This window comes from Lepidothrix coronata, unplaced genomic scaffold, assembly GCF_001604755.1.
Source record: "Lepidothrix coronata isolate B3197 unplaced genomic scaffold, Lepidothrix_coronata-1.0 Scaffold72, whole genome shotgun sequence".
Lineage (NCBI taxonomy): Eukaryota > Metazoa > Chordata > Aves > Passeriformes > Pipridae > Lepidothrix > Lepidothrix coronata.
Genome location: NW_016690252.1, coordinates 2,645,619 through 2,671,218, shown reverse-complemented (window position 1 = coordinate 2,671,218; position 25,600 = coordinate 2,645,619). Strand labels below are relative to the sequence as shown.

The 25,600-nt window shown below is 41.7% G+C and overlaps 1 protein-coding gene and 1 long non-coding RNA gene across 15 annotated transcripts in view; one reads left to right on the top strand and one right to left on the bottom strand.

Annotated features, from left to right (window-relative positions):
• The window catches only part of CELF4 (CUGBP, Elav-like family member 4), a 703,503-nt gene that overhangs the window by 360,412 nt on the left and 317,491 nt on the right, over positions 1–25,600 (top strand). Inside the window, exon 1 of one of the 14 annotated variants that reach the window (XM_017819041.1) lies at positions 7,746–7,832. The exons of 12 other annotated variants lie outside the window; for them this stretch is intronic. The gene's annotated coding sequence lies outside the window, so the exon portion shown is untranslated. Of the gene's footprint in view, positions 1–7,745; positions 7,867–25,600 lie in introns of those variants that run through there. One more of the 14 variants, XM_017819042.1, reaches the window with a different exon arrangement.
• Positions 4,076–7,281, bottom strand: LOC108499332. The gene is made up of 4 exons (XR_001875513.1): positions 7,133–7,281; positions 6,798–6,939; positions 5,702–5,807; positions 4,076–4,247 (listed from the first exon to the last, which is right to left on the bottom strand). It is a non-coding gene; the product is annotated as an uncharacterized LOC108499332 (long non-coding RNA).

Sequence of the window (25,600 nt, the reverse complement as noted above, 5' to 3'; positions counted from 1 at the left end):
GTCATTATTGTTACCTCCCAACCCAAAGCTCACTAGCTAGTCCTCTTTCTTGTCCTCTCCCCTGCATCCACAGCTCTCCACGACTACCCCATGCATCCACACACAGAGCACACACACCTGTTTCCCAGAGATCTCTTTGTGAAGCAGGTTGTTGTCTGATGGCCTAATTTCCCCCATGGATTAACAAACGACTCTACCACCTTCTGTAATTCTATCACATTGTCCCCACACTCTTTCTTGCTTCTGGAAAAGTTTGACAGCAGTAGCAAGGGACTGGAGAGCAAAAGGTCCACTGAATGAAACCGAATTAAAAGTCTTGGACACCTGCAGTGTCAGTGTTGGACAGCCATCTGTCCCTCATTTGAAAGCACCATTACTGTCTGCCATACCTAATGTTGCTTGTCCCAGACAAATGTTAAGATTCTGCATGAACTAAGTTGATGTACAGGGCCTTGCTTTGCAAAACTATCCTTTATTTTAAAGACAGGAGGAAAGGTATTTCACTGCTTTGTCTTCTGGTACATTACTGAGATCAGAAGAGTCACACTAACTCTTTCTTATTTAACTCACACCTCTTTCTATCTCCACACTGCCTAAAGTACAAAAACACTAGACCAAGTATGACCGTATTCCCTCTTCATATATACATGTCCTCTCCACAAATATGTATATATATACACAGATATGTATATGAAATTATTGAAAATATGCTAGACTGATGCATATGCATACCCTCACACATGCACACACATCCTTCACACACAGAAATGATGAAACGTTTCAAGAGACCAATGTGCTGGGAGCAAAAAGGAGCAAGAAAAAGCTTTTTTGATGCTAAATTCTGGAGCGTACTATCCACTCAAGAAAAGAAGAAATAGGTCTTTAAGGACCTGATAGATCTGAACATTCATCCGCTAACAATGAAATATTAGTTTAGCAAGAGAAAAGCTTCACAGGCTCGTAAAGGAAGTACAAAGTGATATAATTTATGTTTTTAGCTTCTTTATTTAAGGAAAAACTGATTATCCATCTCTTCCCAAAATTATTTTTCTGTATGTTAGTTGAACTGGTAGAAGAACAACAGTTTTTTTGTAGGAGACACAGAAAACTAGATTCTCTTTGACGGTGTGCTTGAGAACTGTCTTCTGCTACTGAAACTGATAATGTTTCCCTGCCTGTGATGATATTGAAACCAAGAGATCTCAAAAGCCAAGAGAAATGGTAGTCAACAATTCACCTACAAACACTGTAGGGCCTTTGCTATAAATTGGAAAATGCATGTTGCAAAGCAAAATTTACTACCATTGGGTTTTTTAATTCAGAGGACTTCCTATATTTCTAAAAACTCATCCAGACAGAAATCGGAATCAGAGTAGAAATAAAGGGGGGAAGTTTCATAGTCTTTGCCATGTAAAAAGTCAAACTGTGTAGATCCAGTATTTGACAAGTCAGTGGTGTTGAGTCAAACCATGTCCTTGGTAAATAAATGCCCACATCATATAACCATCACCATATTCAGCATTCAACAGTGATTCTTGTTTACTTCTAATCACAGTGGTTAAGACTGACTGTTCAGAGCAGCTGTTACATCTTCACATCCTGGGAGACAAATGTTCAGTCATAACAGAAAGGAGAGGAACATGAAGGTCTCATTGGTCAGTAGAGAACCACAGATTCTGTGAGTTTAACATGTTTCTCTGCTGAAGTCATGAATATAGAACTGATTTGAGTGGTTGGTATTTTATTTTCTATCACTTCGGTTTTTAAAATCATTTTGCAGCAGCTCAGGAATCAGGTGATCAGTAAAACCAGAGGTAAGGTGCTTCTTGCACCAGGTCCTCACAGAGATCTCTCGGGGAAGAAGCAACAGCATCAACGTGGCTGAGCAAAGAGGGGCGTGTCAATGTTTGGAGAAGATTTTTTCGGGAGGGGGTGTTTGTTTTTTTGTTGGTATAGGCAGGAAGCTTAAGATGTTATCTGCAGGCTACAATGTGTGCCATTTTAAACACACTGCTCTTAATAAATACCGACAGCAAATCAGGACAAGAACAGACGCAAGTTGTTTCAGGCGACTTCTGTCAAGTGAACAGTAATGCGCCAGGATTAGTGGCAATCCTCTCCATATTGAAGAGAGCAAGTCGCCTGCAGATGAAGTGCTCCAGGCATTGCAGTGGGTTTATCAAGGGGTCCTTGATATTCTGGAGCAGACGTACAGGCTGCAGCATTATCAGTAGCTTTTCAATTCAGCCATCTCGTGCTGAAAACTGGGAGCCAATAGTGGTGGCGGTAGGAGGCACTTGTTTTTAATTCCAGAAGCATCCTAAAGAACCCACATCCCAGTGGTTCCCAGACTGCTGCCTTCACTCCTGTGATGTTGCTAATGCAACTAGACTTGCTCTTAATAACTGAAATGCTAAAAGCACAATATCGGCAGGGCAACAGTTTGAGCCAGTGAACCATTAACTTCCATTCCATCATGTGCAATCAAAGTCAAAGTTCAGTGGGGCTCAAAAAGGCAACAGCAACTACCCCCAGTGTCAACATCCTCCCTTATAGCATGTGTCCCTTGAAAATGCCAGCTCTGAGGACAACCTTTTCTGGTATAATTTTATTAAATGAGTGCTAGTATCTTGAGGCACATTATTCTTCTCTCCATTCCAAGAAAGGGAAAAGGTGTATGGATTAGCTCTTTATGTATAAAGACACCTCTTGCATACTCCTGAATAAAGATCTCTTTGGACAGACAGTGCTGAAGACCTATTCTTCTTTTACCTTTCATCAGCTTTATGCCACACTACTAGCTTAAGACTGCCTAAAAATTAGGACTAACCAATTTTATTGAGTTACCATGAAGGAACCCTCATAACAGAGCCAGCTGTGGCTTTTTATAATAACACCATCAAGGCTGGTTTCCAGAAGAATCTATCTGATCACTGGCATCTGGTTTGAATTGCTTTGTACATTAGCACTGAGAGCTGACTCAGTCTCTGGGCACCTCAAAGGTCACTTTCAGGCACAGGTTGGTTTGCTTGCTAGATCCTTGTCCGCAGTTGAGCATATAAATTTGTATTTCCAATTCAATTTAAAGGAAATATCCTAAGAAAAATCTGTCCCTGTAAGACCTATAGGCTGGAAAATAATGAAAAGCCAGGAAATTAAGGTAAAAGCAGCATCTCACTTTCCATGGAAGCCATTTCTTAAAAAAACTGTCACTGCTTCTTCTGGGATTTAGATGTGCAGCACTTCTTGTTAAGAGTTTTAAAAGAGGCAATTAACAAAATACATATTATGGTCTCTTTGAAGCTGCATGGTGAGTCTTGCTCTAATAACTTTGTCTGTGGAGCTCCTGTCTTGCCCCACGTCCATCTTGAGCTCAGGAAACATAAGTAAAAGAAAGACAGTCTGGAATTCCTCCCTAAATGAACTTCTAGCACAGCAAAAGGGTTTATATGAACTTGGAAGGTTTTCTCCTGCTCATTCTGAGTTTATACCTAACAGGAACTTTTCTTCCCTTTTTTTTTAACCCCCCCCTTTTTTTTTTGCCTCATTAGCCTTCCAGCAAAAATGCTGCATTACACATGATTCTGAAATGGTCTGTATTCTCCACACAGTTTTTATGCAGTATATAAAATAGCTTAATCAAACACATACCAAAGGAGGCATACACATGCACAGGGTGAGAGACAGCAGGCACACCTGAGACTGAAGTGCATCCTGTTCATAAAGGGAGATATAGTGCTGATGGCATTTCACACTGAGGTATCCAGGGACCATCACATGGCTTGATGAGACCAAGGAAGCTCAATAGACTTTCCAAACCTAATTAGTACTTAATGATCTGGAGAGACACGAATGTCCATCACCTCTGCTTCAGCCCCTCTGTTCTTCCTCAAATTCTTAATTAACCTTTAAGGAGATGATGTGCTGATGAGTTTCCTAGGATATTGCATTGATTTTTTTTCACACACGCACACATACACACTTGTGCACGGGCTCATACACACCACACACTCCAGCTCACATATTAAAGAAGCTCTGATACAATTTCTCAGCTCCAATGCACTCCACACAAGGGCTCTGCTGATCAGTGTTTATTAATGAAGCGCTGCCTCGAAAATTGTTAATTGATGGCAATGTACAGAACGTTGTCTGGAATTTAACCTTATTCATCATTTAAGTATGTTGGAAACTAGAGCGTGGTGTTAATTAATAGTGTAAGAACAAAGTTGGATCGTTCTGCTGTGGATCTGAAAAACAAAATCGTACAAGCAAAGAGAGGGAGAAAAAAGCTGTGATTAAATATAAAACCAGAGCAAAAAAGTGAGAGAAAATGAAGCCAAAGCCAGTGTCATATTCAAGATGACTCACTTTGTGCCGATAATGAAATAAAAATTTTCTTGTGAGCTTATATAATATTTTACTGTTGTGTCATATTTAATCAACTCTGAGTTTTAACAAGCTAAGTAGAAGGTGGGGGGAAGCTGCTACCAATGAAGTGAAAACAGATTAATAAGTTTTGAAAACTTAATAGCCAAATTTTCAGATTAAAAAAAAAAAAGTAAATCAATGTTGGTAGCTGAATTCACCAGGGGGGAAAATGACAAATGGAGGATGCCTTACTTAAAGTTCACTTAATAACAATCTAAATATATGGTGATAATGTAGTTTGCAATGCTAACAGCTGCACTCTTCCAGGCTTGTCTAGATGTTTTCAAGGCTGCTTGTTCTACACGTCATATGCGTGATCAATGAAAACATATCTACCCACATATTCATTTAAATGAATTATTACCACAGAGTCAACATGCTGCCATTTGGGTGCATGTAACGCTGTAGTGACATCGCCTTCCACAGGACTGTTGCCCTTGCACTTGAAGCACTTGAGTTTGGGCTCAAAATTCCAGTGCACAAGCTTCAGCCAGTTGTATTCAGGAAAATGGACCACTGTTATGAACCAATCTTCTGGTCCGTGCAGGAGTTTCTCTGCCAGTTTCCCCCGGATCATTCTCAACATACAGGGTAACAGGCAGATAGCTTGGACATTCCTAGCTGTGCTGAAAAGTCACAGTACTGTGCCCTTATAGACTAAAGCCCAGTTTCTGCCTGAAATCACATGACAAAGTCTGTGTAGAGCAGCGGCTGAAATCTTGCATCTCATTGGACCTGTCTTTGTGTGCAATTTCTGTGGGGTCTTACCCCAAAAGAGATATATCAGTGATTCTTAGGTTTAAAAATGCGGAGGATGTTGTGAACATGCTGTGTGTTCTCCACTCCAGAAATCCTATCTCCTAAAACGAGATGATGATCTGAGGAAATAGAGGAAATGAAAGACAAAGAATCTTTTTTTTTTTTTTTTGAGAAGAAAACATATTGAGAGAGAAGCAAAGGATTTTCCTGAATTTCAGGAGAATGCTACTCAGGGGTTAATCCAGTCCTCTCCTTTCAGTTTAAAAGAAAAAAACCTGTCATTTTGAAAAAAAGGATAAATCCCATCCATTTTCTTTATTTCCAAACTCTTTTCCCCCTTATATCCCAGAAAGTATTCTGGATGTTGACCAAATTTCTAACTTATTCAGATCCCCATAAAACTTAATTTTCAATTGACTTTTCTGGTTTTTTTGAATGTATTTCTTAATTTTTATTTGGGAAGATAAGCCATAAAACGATAAAATGTGGAATCCCCAGAAGTTGTTTAACCTACCTTCAGGCCCCAAATTAGGATTAGTTCTATCTGTGTCATCCCTTGAGCCTGTAACTCTGGAATCAGTTGGCTGTTGTTGTGATGGGAATGGATAAGTACATAAAGCCTAGAGGAGAATGGGAAATGGATGGTATGGAACCTGGAGCACAGGAGAGGACAATGCAGAGGCATTAGGGGCCATGGAGGAAGTCAATGACTAATGGATACCATGGGAAGGAAGAGATACTGTCTTGCCCAGATCTCTGAAGATGAGAAGCAAGGTCCTGGCATTGCATGTGGGATTTGAATTAAGCCCAGATTCCCTCTGATGTAATTAGTGACTGCTCGTGTGCGGCACGCTCTAATGGTTGGGAGTGGGAAGGTATCCAAAGAGCATGGAAAGTTTCAGAGGTATCTGGAGTATGTCAGTAGCAGGATGGTGTTTTGCAGGAAGCACAAGAGAACATTTCCTGTTCTGCACTTCATGACCTCTAGCTGAGATCTGGTTGTCCTGATATCACTCTACTTTAAGCTTTCCCTGAGAGCTGATTCAGGCTTTGTTCCCTCTTCTTCCATTACATGCCTGGGGGCATAAAGGACACCCCCCTACCCACACTAAACATGCAACCTGACATGTAAGTTGTGTAAATATCCCATCTCTCAGCCAGGACATTTCTGGTGTGGGTGGCAAGAGTGCTCTGTTATTAATGGCTGTTAAGTGAAGTCAGGTAGCTTAATTTTTCTTCTGAGAGCCAAAAGCAAACAAATGCCCCACGGACCAGGATCATCTTTGTTCCTATCTTATGGGCAACCCTGACTACAGAACCTGGCAGCATCTGGACAAGTAGAGGTCAGCTATTTTTTCCATCTTTCTCTAGTCACTTTCTTCTACTTCTTACTGAGAAGAAAGTTTTTCTTCTAGCTGTGAAAATTTGTTTAGATGAGCAATGAAAGGGAAAATACATTGCCTAAATCTAGGACCATAGGTGACTAATTAAAAAGAACAACGGTCTTAAATTTAGGAAGATTGCTTAATGGTGGGCCAGAGCATCTTTTAGTTCTAGAAAATCGAATTAATAAACAAATAAATACATAAATTAAAAGGAAAGAAACTCACCTGCTCACTCTCTGGAATCTCAGGGGTTTTAGAGGGTCAGGGGTGGCCATCTAGATCACCAAAGGCGACCCAAAGCTGGCAGCTTAGTGACTGTGTTCTTAGCAGTGCTTACACCCAGCCCCGGACATTAGAATCTGTTTAACTGAGCAAAATAAACATGTTAATCATGATCCTGGGGATTAGCTTGTAGTCTGCTTGAAAATCGCTGCATCATTTTTGGCCACCAGAGTTGCTCTTTATCGGAGCCAGTTTCACGCAGAGATTAGGCCCCAGCAGGGCCCTTGGTAGTGTACCCAGCAAACTCCCAAGGGATTTTGGGGTCAGTGGTGAAGTACCTTGCAAACAAGCTCCTGGCATGGGTCTCCCAAAGTGGCCTCTCCTGATCTAACAGGGAGAGTGTTAAACTGTGGATTGCTGTCCTTGCTTCACCCCCATGAGCAATATGAATGTGAAGAGGTCTGTTGTGTTCCCCCTCTTCTCCCAGCTATCACCTGTGTAGGTGACATAATTTTTTGCATCAATGTTTGTCTCTTGTATTTAACACACTTCTCCTTGGCAGGGAGAAGGTACAACCTTGGTGGGAGTTTGTTTCTGGGGCACAGGCACAAGGCAGAGCCAGTTCACTCTTACCTCCAGCATGAGTCAACCCCACCAGAGAAGCCCTGCAGAAGACAGTGCTCAGCATCTGCCAGGAGCTAGAGGAGCTAGAGGAGCTAGAGAGTGGTGAGGCACTGGCACAGGTTTCCCAGAGAAGTTGTAAATGCCCCATGCTTGCAAGTGCTCAAGGCCAGGCTGGGTGGGGCTCTGAGCAACATAGTCTAGAGAAAGTTGTCCCTGCCCACAGCAGAGAGGTTGGAACTGGCGATCTTTAGGGTCACTTCCAACTCAAATCATTCTATGATTCCATGATTCTATGATTCTATGATTCTGTGACTACATAGTGGGATATTCACTGCCTTCTTAACCCTGAGAGAGAAGTCCTCCCTATCTGTTCCAGTTAACTCCTGCACTAGTGATCTTTGCTTTCCACTGTGGGTGAGTGAGAAGAGACTTTTGATTCTGCAACCAGGTGAACTACCAGTGACAACATTCAGCTTTCACTGGCTTGACTAGGGACCATGTCTTTACACAAAAAAAGATCAGAATCCTTTCTCGAATAACTTTTAGTAAGCACTTAGCCTTGGAAAGACAGAACTTGGAAAGAAAGGCTTTGTCTCCTAGACCTAGGAAAGACGTGCACAGGGGTGATCAGAGTGGAGTCATGAAGCAGATGATTGAAGCTCCTGTTCTGTTTTGTTGACAAATATGTTTTAATCAGATAACACTGATGGTGGTGAGTGTGGCACTACCTGTTTGGTGCACAGTAGGACCCACTCAGCTCTCTGGGAGACATTCACATACTAGTTTGAGTATCTCACCTGTCACTAGCAGGTGCTTGTTATGAAACAGGGCTCATTCCACGCACTGTAGTTAGCCTTTCCACAACACGGTCGTGCACATAAGACATTCACTCCATCCTTCCTATTTCTTGGTGTCTTCTTCCAGTGATCAAACTTCTGCATACCTGTTAGCAAACAGCCTCAACATCCCATAGTGTTATTTGAATGACAATACGATGAAATAATAATTAAAAAAAAAGAATTAAAAAATATACAAACATGACTGGGGAATCTTTAGGGAACTTTTCTCTGTCCTTCTGCCTTGACATGTAACGCGTTGATTTCATTCCTTTCCTTCTCCTGCCATATCTGTGCTTGCTTCCTTTCTCCCTCTTTTCCTCCCCACTCATTCCTACAGGTAAAAATAACCCAAAAAACATGTAGCAAACAATGGTGTGTCAGTCAGCTCCTGCTGTGCCACATGCTGCCTCCTTGCCACATGCTGCACGTTGGACACACATTCTCACACTGTGAGTTGAATGGGTTGTATGCCCATGTTTGAAATTAGGCACATGCTGGAGCCCTCTGCTGAATGTGGGACCTGGGTTGTGACATTGAAGGTGTACAGACAATTCCCCCTTTACAAGTGGGGACCAGAATCCGCTTCCCAATGCAAATGCTGAGTATTTATAAGACTAACAGACACAGGTGTAAGAGTCTTTGAAACAGCAATGTCAAGAGCTGCTGGTGTCAGTGTAGAAAGAGGTCTCTGATCTTCCTGTGACCAGGCTAAAGGCTTGTGTGAGCCCAAAATGCATGTTGATTCAATTCCACATCCCTGTCCTGAAGTTCCTTTGGAAATGGAGCGTTTGCTGAAATGAAACAAAGCAGTCATTACAAATGCTAGTCATTAACAGTGTGAACCTTCATATTCACCTGCCAAGACATTGGTAGCAACTCAGCAATGTTGTTCCCTGAGCACCGACTGTTGGGTTTTAATGACATTGTTCTATTAGAGCTGTTCAAAGCAACCATTTGAGAGCTGTCTGGCTGCTGTAGTAAAAAAAATAATAATAATTTGACCTTGACATCCTCTTCCATCTCATCATCCTAGTACTCTTTGGGGGCAATCATTCATATAGTATATATCTTGTATATAATCTGTCACTCTTCCTCCTGCAGTCCTGGTGGGATAAATGTGCAAGCTCCTTTATGTTGCACTAACTTTACTCAGCACCTAAATACTTCTATTTCCATGTGTGCTTTGTAAATGCCTATGTGCCAGTGTTTCCTACTATGGCTCTACACCTGTGAGAACTGGGCTCTCATGTGTTACCTCCTTCATGCTTTACTACTTTGACTATGTATGTCTTTATTAACATGTGACTAACAGTACTTAAAGTCTGTCTGCTCACCCATCTACTTGAATGCAATAGAGTCTCCTAGTTGTCACATGCAAAAACCTTCCAAAATGTCGAGATTAGACCATCAGGACTGTGTAGTTCCCTTATTATCAGAATAAGTCTGCTTTTCCAGTTTACATCACTAAGCCAGGGCTAATGAAAGGCAGATGGACAAGTCTGTAGAAGTCAAAAGACAAGTTCATTCTGGTCTCTCATGGCAAACCTCCCTGAGAAGTTACTATCTTCATCTCATCTGACATCATCTTGTCAGTTAATGATAGTGCCCAGGTTTTTACAATGAAATGAAGATTTAAGTGGACTGATCCCCAAGCCCCAAAAGATGGTTTTATAAGTAGTGGCCAATTCTGTTACCAATCTTCCAAGATATTGCAGCAGGAAATTGAGTTCAAGCATAGAAACAGCTTACTGCAACATTATCTCTTAACAAGGGTTTAAATACCACATCAGTAGCAACACAAATAGAGAGAAATTAGGTCTGTAGTAAAAATGTAAACAATTTCATTTATGTTACCTTTCCTCATAAAAAAAAAAAAATGACAAAAACAATTGTATAAGGTCCTTAAAATTTTTCCATTGAATATTTTGATTCCATGGACAAATAGTAAGTGAATGGATATATAAATATTTATATTTTAAAAGGCCACCATGCTGTGAATAGCAATTTGGGTAACTGATGCTTATATCTTCTTCCATACACCATAATCTTAAATTAGACTCCATGGATATGGTACGTATAATAGTCTCTAGTCTTAGTGGAAAAAAGGAGTTCATCATGGGAACTTTTGCCTACAGAGTATCCTGAGAGGCTTGGTATGTCTGGGGAAGCCATCTCGCAGCAGAGAACGATGGCAGGGAAATGAAAACACACTCCCTCTGGCAGCATCTTCAGTCTGAAATCTTTGGGGTGTTCAGGATTTGAAAGGAAAAAAAAAAAAGATTCTCCATAGACACCACATTTGTTTCATGAAAAAAACATAGAGCTCAAACACTAAATTTCTCAGAAGAAACAGCCTGATTTCACACTAAATGGTGATTAAGACCCAAGAGGAGAGGCTTTCTCCAGAATGCAGCCACCCACCCGTCCCCCAGATTTCTTTAGCCAAAGAAGTGCTATGAGGAATAAGATCGTCACGACCTTGTGGAGGAGTCTCAATGAGATCCTTGTGATCATTCTGTTTGGCTCCAAGTCATATGTATGCAGCAGCAATGTCTTCCTCTTTCCTCCCCAGCCATATTCCCAAGGGCAGTCAGGGAGACCACAAGGAAAATGAGCATTTTTTACAAGTGCTGCTGATGTCCAATATTCACATGTGGCACCTCCCTGTCACCAAAAAGGCGATCTAGTTTTTCATTTGTTACTGACTTGAATTTAATTCTGTGAAGTGCCCCTGAGGGGAGGAAAAAACACAAAACCCACCACCAAAAAAACATATGTCTCTCCCATTACTATCCCTTTGGTTATCCTATCCTCTACTGCTGCAAGAGACCTGCCACTAGCAAATTCCCAAACCATTCATTTATTTCCAGGGTTGTGCTCTGAAGCCTCATTCTTCAAACATAACAAATCCAACAGCTTCATGAGTTGAGCTATTGTGGATTTTTCCCTGTGACTGCAAATGGGAATGGTCTGTACAAATGAAAGCCCAGATCTCTCTGCTATTACAAGTAAAAGAGTCTGGGTGAAATATCTGCTGAAGAATATATTTTATGTGTTTTCTTTAACTGTCCATCCAAAAGTGCTGAGTGATGGTCGGGTGCTGTTAGGAGGCACTGATAATGGCCTTACATTTATAAAGTACCAACCATCCAGATGGACTCCCAAAGTACTTTATAAACTTTACTAACTGGTTGTTCCAGCTCCACACGTCACCTTATATCTATCCATCTGTTCACAGCTATAGCCTTATACAGAATATTTCTCTTACCACGAAAGGGTGGCTATTCCGGGTTTGGGATGTAACTGATGTTTAAGAGCTCACATCAATGTGGAGTAACAACTCCATGGCTTAGCCCTTGCTTCTCTTCCATACCTCTGCTGACTTCAGCATGAATTAAAACTAGGGAGCATGAAATGAAGCTGCTGAGGAATCAGGTCAAAAGAAAGACAAGGAGGTGATTTTTGTGCAGTAGAGCAGAGTAAGGCATCTCACTGCCACCAGCTGCTTAGATGTAAAAGTTTACATAGATTGTGGGGAAGTTCACAAGTTCATGGAAAATGTTGATCCCACACCCACCTCTGCCACAGAGATGTGCAATGGGTCTGGATACATTGCTGTCAGCAGCCCTAGACCTCTTTATGTGAGAGCTGGATTTTGTGTGTCTGTGTAAGTTTTCCTATAACAATGTCCATACAGAGGATCCAGCAGCAGGGTTCCTCGTTTAGGTACTGACTTACCCAACTGGACATCATCAGGGGGATGTTGGCTCTGTGATCTCTCACTGGCTTATTGAAAGGAATTTGCCTAGATTTTAATCCCTCTTTACCTCCTTGTACTGCTGTAAAGTCCTGAGTTGAAGCTGCGATTGCACCAGTACAGAACAGGGAGACAGTAGTTGGGGCAATCAGTTTGCAGTTAAAATACCTAGTCAGGGACTAATGAAGGAAAAGACACAGTGAAGGGAGAAGGAGGCAGTGAGGGTGTATTGCTACTCTCCCCAGGTGAAATGGAAAAGGTTTACCCAGTGCTTCCTCATCCCAGAAATTTTTAAACAAGGAGCACATGTGTCACTTCAAACAGCCCTTTGACAGTTCAGTTCACATTTGGTTTGGGTTTAGATCAAAATTAGATTCTGTTAAATTCCAGTTTGCATGTGGCTGTAGGAGGCATTTAGATTAGGCAGCCTCTGCTCTCCTGAAATATACCCAAAGATCTGACATGATCGTGCCTGGGCAGACTATGATTTTTTTTTTCTTTTTAGTCCAGAGGATATGTTCAGACAGCAATCTATATTTGTGCGAAATTAGGGTCCATTCAGCACCCTGTAAAAAATCTGAACTAAAAGATTAATTGTTGGCCATGATTACCATATTATTTATTATTGTGTGATGTTGAGACTATGTTTGGAACAGATGGGAATCCAATTAGCTTAGTTCTGCCTTTGTCCGTGGATAAGACATTAATTTCAGGGCCACTCTCCACCTTGTCTGAATAGCTTCGAGAAAAGAAATATGCTTATGGAACTTTGTGTTTTTGAGACTGTTTGTCACATATATTTTGTTTTCTCATGAAAGGACACTACTGGCTGCTAAGCAACAGAATAGTTGTGTTTACATGTACATTTATCTATATATATGCACATACAGGCAGACACAGGGAGTTGTTTACTCAAGGACAAGAGTCCTCATCAGGCTGACTTTCAACTGAGAGTAATTCTATTAATTAGGGCTGCAGTCACCATCCCCCTTCTGCTTCCCCCACCTTACCCCCCCTTTTCTTTCCTCTGTTGCAACTATTACTATTTTTAATTAACGTGCCAAAATGTTCACTTCTAACTATAACAAGAAAAGAGAAAGACAAAAGGGCAGAAGCAGGGAGAGGAGCTCTGGAGAGAAAGACAATTTGTTTGACTAACCCTTTCAGAAAAAGACAGGCATGTCAATGATTTCTCTTCAGGATTGTATCCCATAACCAGGGGAGGGTGCAGAAAAGCTTTTTAATGGGCTTTTCTCCCAGCCAGGAATAATCATGCCTACAGAGAAGTCTTAGAGCAGCCTTCTGCTTGGAGGCAGTTCTGTTGCACATCTCAGTGGCATTTCTTTTTTTCCTTTTTAACCTCTCCCTTTATTTTTTTCTATTTTTTAAGGTGTTATGAATCCTTAGTCTAGGAATTATCTCTCAGTCCATCTATATTTTTTGTACTGTATTGATCATTAGGTTATTTCTCCATCACAAATCCCTATCCCTGGATTTTAAATGTTGCAACTTTTGATGTAATCTCCACACTTCAAAACTGATATCCAGACATCAAAGTAAATGTTTAGGGTTCAAGGTTGCCTCTCTGTTCTTCATCTTTAAAACAGTTTAAAATGATTAATTGAATATCTGTGAAGGGGAAAGGTGATTAAGGTGTTCATTGTAGGGAAAATGAGGTATAAACGACCATACTGGGGTTGAGATGTAAACAGCATCCACACTGGAAAAAATGTTGATTGAAATTGGGCATGTATGAATATGAAACTTGGCTTTTCAGCCACAACAGGCACTATGAAATGATGCCTTCATTGTTGCTGTTTTATTTAAGCTGATGTTGTTTGGGTCTTGATGAAATACCAGGGGAGGTGAGTTCAGGAAAGAAAATCAGCTTTTAACTAAAGGAATAATGGCTTTGCATTTTCAAATGTTAACATTCTGTATGGATGACAATAATAATAATAGCTAAATGCTTGCCAGGAACTGGAAAAAATAATTTGCAGGTTTAAGTCTTATGTTGAATATTTCTCCTCCTCAGCCTCTTCCCTATCCCTTCCCAAAATATGTGTGGGAAACTAAAAGCATCAGAAACTGGTGTGTTTGGAGCCCTGTCCTTTCCAGTTCTGAGTGTGAGTTTTTAAATCCTCCAGCTGGCATCTGCCAGCCTTTCAAGACAAGCTGTGGATCTGGAGCCCACCCCTCCAGAGGTCTCTGATTCAAACTCAGTGGCTTTGTCAAGAGGGTGGTGACTACTTTTGCACGCACACAAATTGGCAGTTTTCTGAACCACTGTGCGCAGAAATCCTTGACTCCCATTCATATGCGTCAGGCACTGTCTCTCATTTCAAATGACATCGGCTTATTTGACTTTCAAATGAGAAAACTAAGTATCGTGAACAGATGAAGAGATAATCAAAACATCTTTGTTCAGGTTTTTGGAAACTGGTTTTGAAAACTGAAACTCCTGAGCCGCTCTGCCAGTTCTCACAATATTTCTATCATTAAAAAACAACAACAATAATATTTGCTAATCGGTTTCCTAAATCTCCTGCCTTTGGAGGCATGTGAATTGGTGCTGATTCACCTTAATAATAATTAAATGTAACTTATGTTTCTATCAACCCATATTTGTAGAAAAGCTTGAACAACATTTACTTTCAAATGAAGAAGAATTCAAAATCTGAGCTATTTCTAAGCCAAGCCTCAGAGCTGACAACAGAATTGCAGGAGGCACCCTTGCTTTGATAGCACTGGCATAAAATCAAAAGTAAAATAAAAAAGGGGGAAACACACGATAGTGAAAGACATTCCTGGATCAGCAAGTTTGATCCCTTGCCACTGCATGAACTTGTCAACGTCCATCTGAACATGTTCTTGTATCTTGCTCCTCAGTTTTTCTGCTGGGTTAGGACTGCATGCTGTTGATGAGAGATAATCCTTCTCCTAATTTCTAGGCTAAATATATTCATAGCTGGTCGGTTTATTTCCTCATCCCAAAGAATTTGTATTAATGATTGCCTAATTGTTAATTCACCCTTTGTAATTATTCTTAACTATAAGTTGCATTTTCTCTCCCTTTTTGCATATTTGAATTGTTATCTATGCATATTCACTCTCCAGGCTGTTTTGGTGAGTTATGATTGATCAGCAAAATCATATGGTGAATGTGTTTCATTCTTCCAATTCAATAAGCAGACACATATCTGTGTGAAAGTGGAACACTCAGCTTCCTTTAATATTTGTATATATCTTGGAAATTTGGGGCTTTTTTTGAATACTCATTGCTATAGAGCACAACTGTTTAAATGTTCTTAGAAAGTGCACAAAATAGGTAAAGAAAAAATTATAAGCAATTCAGTCCTGTCGTTTGAATACAGAATTTACTGTCTACCGTGGCTCTTACCATGTTACCTTCCAAAATGGCTGCATTCAGCAATGCCATGCAGGAATGTCTTATGAATTCAACATCCTGTAAAGTACCACAGGACATTTTGGGATGTGGTTGTGGGTGTAGTTTGGTTTTGTCTAGACTGGTATTTTTTAAACAAACATCAGGGAATGGAATATCCTCAAGATAATAACATTTCATAAGGATGGGTGGATGCTGTTGAGATAAGAAGGACTAGCAGCATTTCCTAAGGGATTTCAGTGTCTTTGCCAGGCAATTCCAGAACTTCAGGCCTTGTTTGCTTATGTTTTTAGTTTAATTATCCAGAGTGAAAGGACATCTTTGCTTTGTATTTGAACAGCAACACATCACCTGCCCTCTCTAACCTCAGCTAACAGCATTATCTCCTCAGGTCAAGTGAGAAAGGCCAGTGCTCTTGTTGCTGTGGGTGACAGGTTCAAACCCTTATAATCATCCATGACAGCACTTGTTATACTTCTTTTTTTATGAGACTTTTTCAACCTCTCTCTTTCAGCTCCTTTATACCGCAAGTCTTTGGTTCTTACTTTATATTTTACATAATTTCCCTCATCCTTCATCAGCAGTTTTGTATTTCAATATTCTTGTAAGCCTTGAACAGTTTTCCTTCAGGATTTAATTCACATGTTAATGGTCAAACTTTCAAATCCATAGTGTTAATCTGGATTTGAGGTAAAGCCAGAAGCAAGCACACAGAGATCTCTCCTACTTGGCATCTTTTTCTCCAGCCAGGGAGCTGGAGAAAGGCACACAAACACAAATGCACGCACCCCCAGGGCACAGACATGTCCTGATCCTTCAGCTCTATCTTCAGCACTATCAAAATTATGAAGCAGCCACCTTAATCCTGCTCACTCATCACAAAGCCCTCTTGTTCCTGCAGATCTGCAGCTACTGGCCTCTTATCTTGGAGGTGAAGTAAATAAAAGAAAGACAAAGGAAAAAAACCAAAAAGACACATTTCTACTCTTGCATAAGCTTCACACTAACCTCCTTGTTATTGTTATGTGATTTAAGGTGCTGTTTGGCAATGAAAAAGTCACAGTGACAATAAGATGATCTCTGGCTTTGGCAATTCCTGGCAAATTATTGTGCATCTCTGATTGGACACAGCTTCTCTCACTTTCTGCTTAGAATGGGGCATGCTGATACCTTGGATCAAAGGGTGAAGTATCCCAGGGTAATCCCTTACGTTCACTAACAGTGTTTTGTTAACTGATACAGGGCCTTCTCCCCAAGCTTCTCTCTTGCCATTACCTCTACTTTGGCTGAGGTTTGCTCTGCAAGGAGCAAAGGGAGGCATAAAATGTGAGATTTGACATTTTCCAGCCAGGAAAGAAAGGATATCTCAGGAATTGCACTGGCTGGCAGAGCTCCACTTGCTGGTACCTCGTCTGAGCTGTTGGATGGACACACACCAGGGAGAATATCAGTACGAAACAGACAGGTGATGCTGGAGCGGATGAGGGCAGTGGAGAGATAACATGCTTTGGTGGAGGCTGTTCCCAGGATAGGGTGTCAGCATGGTCTTCTTGGGAATGAACGTGATCCAATCTTCCTGTGGAAAGTGAAGTTCGACCACATGAATGAAGTCTGCTACTTTGCAGTGGGTGAGGAGATTTTGTTGCCTGTGCCACCACATTGTTGTTTGTGTCAGGAGGTAGTGTGTTGCATTATGTTGTTCCTGTTCTGTTGTTTTAATCTTTCACGGAAGATTATATAAAACAGCCTCTCCATGAACCAGAACACATCTCTGGGGAACATGATGACAGCATCCATATCTTAAAAAGCCATAAAGTAGAGACGCACTGTAGGAAGTAGTCATTCCCAGTAATAAGTGCAGTATGACATCCAGGAAAGATACCCTATTGTGACAAGTTTGAACACTAGTGCAAATCTGAAGAAAAGTACATTTAGAACCACAGATATTGCCAAGCTTGTTATTTTAAAGGATTTTCTTTCCCTAAATTACTCCTGCAGCCAGAACAAAGCCCTTTAACCCCTTGCAGACCACAGCCGTTTACTGATGCTCCTCAGCTGTGAATCTTAAACTGATTCCTCTTGAAGCCTGCATCACATCCTCCCTTGAAATAGCAGCTCCCCTGCATTTTGCAGGACTAGTACATTGGTGTACTCCAGCCTATGTGGACCCTGACCTTGATGGGTGAACAAGCTAATAAAGGGTCTTCTTATTCCCTGATCCCACGCAGAGATTAATTTCTGGACTATATATCGTAGATGTGAGGCCTGATAGCAGGCTTCTTTCAGGTCTTGCAGGAACTGAAGAGAGGCTAACCAGAGTTCTATGACTGCTCATTCACTGAGGGACAGAAACAGTCTTTAACTTTTCAGTTGCAAGGTGTGCTGCATCCCACAGCACGGTACTCATTAGGTATTGCTGCACTTGTACCTGGAGGTACAATCCTGCTGCATCACCCATGCTGCAGCCCAGGAGATGGAGTGGGAAAGAGTTTTCTTTCTGTGCTACTCCACTAATCTGTTAGGAGAATTCAGGCCACTGAGCTTTAACTTGTACCTTGGGCCGCACTTAGAGAGCTGAAATGTCACCTATATCCCTGCAGCTAGTTAGTGAAAGAACAAGAGACTCCCAACTGTGATTGAGGGTGCCTAAGCAGGGTGATGTGCAGGGTCCCGTTTAGAGCCAGCGAATGGAAAGCCCTGGGCACAGTGCAGGTCAGCCTTTCTAAATATGATGCTGTGTGCCTCAGTTTCCCCTCACTGATCAGTGAGGGGAATTATGCCAGCATCCACTGCCCTCAGTTGGGTTTTGTAAATGAACTCTGGGACCAATAAGTCAATAGATCCTGGAGAAGCGGCACTATTACAACCATCTAAGGCAAGGGAAAGCACATTCCCAAGCAGGGGCAGTGTGGAAGGCCTAATCAACACTAAGCAAAGCACTTGTTTCACTCTGGCTTTGTCACTGCTGGGCAGCCTTGTCCTGACAGAGCTCCTGTCCAACCAGGGACGTACATCCATTCATCATTAGTCCTAATGCAAGCTTGGGAGTTTTAAAGCCTGGGCTAAATCAGACCATCTTAATTTGCAGGCTTAATGCATTGCATATTACCCATATCCTTCCTATGGGATTTATCTTGATTAAGTGCTAATTTGTAACTGGTGGTATACCCAGTGAAGTGAGTGATGAGAAGGGTGCCTGGGTAGAGAGTCTGTGTTTTGGCAGTGGTGCAGACTGGGTGTGGAAAGTGCTGTTCCCACTGCAGACACAGAGGCAGGCAGCACGTTTTATGCACATCCCCATCAGCCTAACTTGTCCAGAAAGGTTTAACTTGGGTTATTCTTCAGCTGTGATGGAAGCCAGAGGTCTGACCTAAGAGAGAGGTGACCAGTCCTATAAAGGCTTCTGGCTGTGCTTAAAAAGTCTGCCCCTGTGCTGTTGAACAGCCCTGTCTGGGCAGAACAGTACAGGTCAGAACAGGTGTAGATGCTTCAGATAACCAAGCATGGGCAGCTGTTTGCATGCCCCAGCCTGGACATCTTTGGTTGCCTATTGAATCCCTCCTATCCATGCCCAGAGCTGAGCTGCCTGCCCCATCCCCTGCAGCCCCTGCCCAGCCCTCTATCTCCCTGCTTCTGCTCTGTGACCACCAAGAACCTGCTGGTAAAATGAGACCATTTTAAGCATAATAATCACAATCCTGATTTGACCACAAAACAGCTGGCAGAGCCTATCAGCAACATGAAAAAGTCTTTTTAAATTGTGCAGGGCTTTTCCAAGGAGCTCTATTTCAGGATACTTTTTCTCTACTGACCTTCACTTTGGAGTCAGAAACAAACCTTCCACCTTCACTAGACACACCAAATCTCAGATCAATCTACATCAGCATGTAGATTTTACAGGGTTTGAGGAGAAGTGACCTTTAAGCAGAAATGAGTTCTCAACTCTTGCTATCACAGCACCGGCATTTCACTAAAATAAAAGCCTTTATTTCATCTGGCACTTTGGTATCTGAAACTGTGTCTGGTTCAGAAATCACCTGTCCCCCCCAGTTCATAAAAGCACACTGAATGTGTGCTTTAAACAAGTCTTACACACAGAAACACACATAGAGAAGTCAGGTGAAGCTGTTTCATAGGCCTTTTTTACAGGAGAGTAAAATGAAACTTTATTCAACTTTCGGTAATAGTAAACGTAAAGAAGGCATTCAAAAGTCTTAATTTCTCTTTTAAACTGAACAAAAGTGTTCCAAATTAGCATTTATACTTTTGGTTGTTTTTCCTAACACTGAAAATAGTGGACAGTTTCTCAGCTGATGGGTACTGCTTCCTTTTACTTGAGTAACTAATGACAGCAGTTGAAGAGGAAGGGGGGCTTTGTGTAGAAAGAAGTTAATTAATTTCAGGGGTTTTAATCTCTTTTCTTTTGTACCAAACCATAAAACAAAAATTCTTCAGGAGCCAGAACATGTACCTCCAGTAATCGAAAGAGAGGCAAGGATCTGACTAATAGATATTACGTTCCATTATATGGTCTTGAAGTCAATAAACATTAGGTTACCTTCATGCAGTGAAAAAAGACCAGATTTATTAAAAAATCTTATCTGGAGGGTTTGCATTTCAATAGGATGTGAATTTGCATATTTTAACAATAACCTCCCATCATTCTGTCTGATCTGTGCTCAGTTGGCCATACAGATCACTTTATCTTGAATAGATTATCACCGGTTTAATAAACCCTTCATAATATGCAGGTATAACAATGGTACTTCATTGGATAAAGAAGGTATTAAAGTTCTTTTTCTGGAAATAGGGGTGGCCCAGCTAGTGATTAACTTTATACCTCTGTACATCCCTGTGCTGAATACCGATTGAAGGAGAGTATTCCCATTATTCACATTCAAAACGGACCAGCTCTTCAGAGCTCCCGTTAACTCTTCCTTGCCCATGGCAGCTGTGCTGACGTGGGAGTTAACAAAGGCGAGGCTGCAGAGATGTTATCTCCATCACTGTCCACTACCTGAAACATCAGGAAAAGCCAGCACTCTGCCCTCAAGCTGAGTCCTTCTCCATGCACAGTGTGATCAGTGCTGAGATGTTTCATGAGGAAGGCACTCTCTTAGTGCTAGAGGGAAGTAGGGTCAATGCACTGCTCAGCAAAGGGCCAAAAAGGCACCTAGGCAGAAATCTTAGATAACTTGTTTTCAATAAAACAGCAGCATTATTCTTCCTTGTCTCCTTTCCCAGGCTTTGAATTCCTGTTTGCTTCCACTTTCCACAAAGACACTCATTTTTCATTCACTGCCTTTTCACAAGAGATGGGTCCATCCCACAGCTCCTGTGTCCTGGCTTGTCATCTCAAAATGTTTGTTTGGGAGCAGCATGCTCAGACCCTCTCCAGAAGCACCAAAGATTCTCTGCCAAACCACAGGGCTAGCTTTTGCCTCCTGCAGTTTCCACAGAGACAGACTATTATTTACATATACCTGCAGTTCCAGGCTCCTGACCACTCTTCTCATGAGACACGGGGCAGACCATTAGTACCAGTGCAGTAGTGACAGGGGCAAATATAATTTTCATGTGGTCCTGCAATTTTTGATTTCTTCATTTCTGTTTCTTTGTTGATATTTGCACCCTGACTTGTAAAAAACCTGATACTCTTCCTCTCCTGGGTACTCAGTACAGAGCAGGCAGCTGTGAGCATTAACTCTCCACACACAGAGCTTAGACAAGCCGCAGGCTACTGTGGCATTAAGCCCGAGCTTGTAGACCTTAATGAGAGATAATGTTTGCTCAGGACGGCTCTGTGGTCACGCAGCCCTGGGATCTGGACTGCCTCACATCTGACCAGCTGGGAGCACAAGAATAATGAATTTTGGGGCTGAATGCGCATGCATGTATGAGAGAGAGAGAGAGAGAGAGTATGTCACACATGCGTTCCCCAAGACACTCTTGAGTGCAACTAGAACTTTTCACACTCCCTCCCTCCCCTGTTTTCTTTTTCTCTGCTCAAGCTGTGTTCGTGCTTGCTTTTCCAAAGCTCCCATCAGGAGCTTTTTACTTTGCGAGAGCCAACATGCCGGTGTGCTGCCTGACAGTGGGAGCACAGCAAGGCTAGTGAATAATGGAAAGTTATTGACCTATAATAACCTGGCATTATTGACCATAAATGATTTAGTTAAAGCACACACACACACACATGCAGGCACACCACCTCACGTGAAGGAGCTGAATTTTGAATTCCCTTTGTTCAGCGCTGGCTCAACGGAGCTTACTGCAGGGGCATTTTGGCCTGGCATGAAATTAATGTTTCTCGAAATATCTCTGATGTTCCTCTAAATAAGATTCTTGTTGGGAACAAGCACAATACCTGGAGCCACAAGCAGGTTGTCCTGAGTCTTTACTTGAGAGTCCCTGAGAGCACAAACCTTTCCTAAACTCCAGCAAAGTTCACAGATTTTAAGGCTGAGGAGGACAATTTTCATCAAGCAGCCTGACCCCTGCCATAAGGCAGTCTAGAGTCTAACAACTACCAGGACCAATAACCTGCCACCCAACCAGAGCACAACATATAGGGAGAAAGAAAAACATCCACTTTTGATGTTAGACTTCCCACTCTCCTATTATTTTTTTTTCTGCTGAACCAGCTCTTCCCCTCTGAAGTGCTGACATCAGCTCCTTTGGAGCCACAAAGTGTCAGTCCCCCTGCTGGAAAACATTCTCAGGGCTCCTGGCTCCTGTCATGTGGTTGGATCTCCCCCATCAAGCACCCCCCCCCCCCACGTACCATCTCTGATGAAACCCCGACACCTTCCTGTTCCTGAATGGAGGCCTGTGGAAGCGCACACATCTGACCTGGTGAGCTTGGCTGGGTCAGATAAAGATGTGAGTCAGTAACTGCTTAGTTGAGCCAGATTTCTCAACAAGGTATAAGCCCAGCCACTAGCACAATTGCCATATGCCCTCCTAAGCTGCCTGTGTTTGCGTAGGCATCTGAATTTTATGACTGGTCCTTATTATGGAAAGTTTCTGCCCAGCCTCTTATAGACGAAACTTTGCAGCTTGGACCTGTTCCTTATTATCTATCAGTGCTCTACAAACAGCCATAAAAGCTTCTCGTTAGCTTTGTGAGTACTGTTCTTTATGTACAAAATAGCCAGGCTAGCTGTGCCTGGCCTTCTTTGTTTTCTCAGGGTCAGATGGATGAAAGAAAGGATTGCTTTGGTTTCAGATTTGCCTGACTTGGAGCTCTTGAGAGATGATACAAAAACAAAATTTTAACTCTCAGTGGCACTGACCCATGGTACAGAAGCAGCTAGGACCTGGTATTTACAGCACAGAAGAGCGTCAAGAGGGAGGGATTCTTTCCCTTTCTTTTCAGGGCAATTTTTTCCTACTGACTCCAGCACTTAGTGGAAGCACCTGGAGCTACTCCTGCAGTCCAAAATCACTGCAGACAGGCAATCACTGGAGTCAAAGGTGCGATCCAGTCTGTGTACTGAAGTAACTAACTTTTGAGTACATTTTAAGTACCTAATGAAGCAGGCTTCCCGGAGTAAATCCTTAATTTCTCCATCTAGGAAATTGGGTTTGCATAATTTAGTTGTTTAAATTTAGGCAGCCAAGAGCTCCCTCTGGAGGTCTCCAAGCATCCCGTTCCTCTGCGTGGGCACGGCCAGGCACTTGCTTCAGAATGGCAATTTCACGAAATACCTGTGACTTCCGTACAAGTTAAGACTTTTCACTTAGCAAATAGGATCATTCCCCCCAGCCTCCAAAGTTTTCCAATTTTTCTCCCACTATTAGAGCTAAACTAGAGGGCAGAGACATCTGGAAAGAAACAATAGAGTTTCTCTCTAAAATCAGGCAAGGTGCATGATATCCTAGGGTAGAGCCTCCTTGCCTCTGTGAGCAGTGGCAGAAGCCCAGAGTCTTATCTGTATGTGCACACCATTGCTTATTTGTGCATACCCCTGAGACCAGCCCAAAATACCTGACTATAGCTGTACATGACACCAGACCATAACTTTGTCGTGGAGGGGCAGAGGATGGGAGTGCTGATCTCCTCTCTCTGGTCACCAGAGACAGGGACATGGAAATTCAATAAATCTGCATCAGGGGAGGTTCAGCCTGGACATTAGGAAAAGGTTCTTGTCTGAGTGGATCACTGGAACAGGCTCACCCGAGCATCCAAGTTCAGGGAGCATCTAAACAATGCTCCTAGTCAAACGGACCAGTGTTAGGTAGCCCGGCAAGGAGCAGGGAGTTGGACATAATAATTCTTGTGAGTCCCTTCCAGTTTAAGATTTTCTGTGATGCCATGGCTTTCAGCTCTGTCCTTCCTTCCTTTCTGTATAACTGACTATTATACAGGCATTATCTGTGCCTTGATACCTTGGATTTATGCAGCTTCTAACAAATATAAATTCCCCTTTGCACACACCCCATTTAATCAAAACCTTGCTGGTTTAAGCAGTCTGTTTTATTAAATTACCAACCTATGAAGCCATTAACTCAATTAGAAGCAGCAGTTCTGTAGTCTTGAACAACCAAGGGGTGATATTGCAGTGGTATACGTTATGAAGGTATGGCACGTTATAATAACACTGAGAGCTTATATAGCATTTTAGAACTTCACAATTTTGTAGGAATAATATCTAATTAATCCTCACAATGGGCGCTGAAGATAAAGATTACTATCTAACCCCTTTTTCCTTGGGGTAAACTTAGTGGGGAAGAAGATGATAGGTAATAGACTTTGTAAAAGAGTACAAAGCTGTATCTTTCCACAACGTAGGTTCACAGTAAGTAGACTTCCCAAATTGCTGTTTTCCTTCTGAGAAAATCAGCATCAAGTGACCATTATCACCTTTCTTATCTCCATATTGTAATGCATAATGGGTTGAATTTATTTTAAAACTTTTTTATTTGGGGGGAGGGGTGTAAAAGTAAATAATACAAAAGTATTACTAAAAGTTAATAAGTTAAAACTATTATTAAAAGTAAATTATACAGAAGCAGAGACAATAAATAGGCACAGGAACTGGACTTGATTTGAATTTGAAAAAGAAAATGACAGCTTTAGGATAAGTATCTGCTTTAAGCAAAATGCAGACAGGAATAAAAACAGCTTAAAACAGTGAAAATCAAATAATGCTTCTAATAATTAATGTTGCCTACTGAAAAGATGCATCAGTAATAAATTATCTCAAGCTATCATGGATGATATGTTAATATAAATAAGAGATATTTTATTTTCATGTATTCATTTTCTTTGAGCTATATTTTGAGCATTAAAAATTGTCTTTTATTCTGGAATCAAAACTCCTGTTAAAAAGTTGCTAGGGTCAAGAAGTTGGGGATTTAAGGAAAGCACCATATGTCAGGAGACTGATGGCAAAACCCCAAAAGCCAGAAACACTGGCAGTGCTTGTAAGCAGGGCTAGAGGAAGGTTACCTTTAAATACATTATACCCTTATTCAAAGAATTAATGAGTAGGTTTTTTTTAAGTAGATGACAGGGAAAAAAAAACAGAACAAACTCTACAATTGTTCTCAGTGGTGATGGCTCCATTTTATCTCCTTTCATATTTACACCATGTAGCACCCAATTCACACTGCAAGAGAGAGAAAGTACAATCTGGCCCAAATTTTCAAATATGCTCAGCACCCAGTGGACCAAAATCTTTTAATTATCTGTCTGTGTATTCAAAAACATCCTGAGTTTGAAACAGAACGTTCCTTAAGTAGTGTGATTTCTTGCTTGGTTTCCCTCTCTGCAATTTTTTTTATTTTTTTTTTTTTTTACTCTCAGCATCACGTCTTGAGACTGTTTCTCTGCTGTGATTTTGGAAAGATGCTGCTAAGAAGCAGCAAGCCTTGTTCTCCTCCGCGCTGGTTCAAACATGTCAGTGTTGCTTAGGCTTGCTACCGATCTACCCAGGAGCATCAGACCCTGGGAGTTCAGACTCATACTGCAAAAGGTTAATGGCTACGACCGCCGGAAAGTTTATAGCTGAACTTCTTGTGTCTCTGATCAGCGCTCCCTCTTTAATCAAGTGCCACAGCACAAGGAGGGGAAGGAAGGAAGGAGGAAAATGCAGTTGGATGAGTTGTCGCTTCTCAACGACACCTCTCTGGTTTGCCTCTTCCAGCTTTGTCCAAGCTGGACATGCTGTGCAAG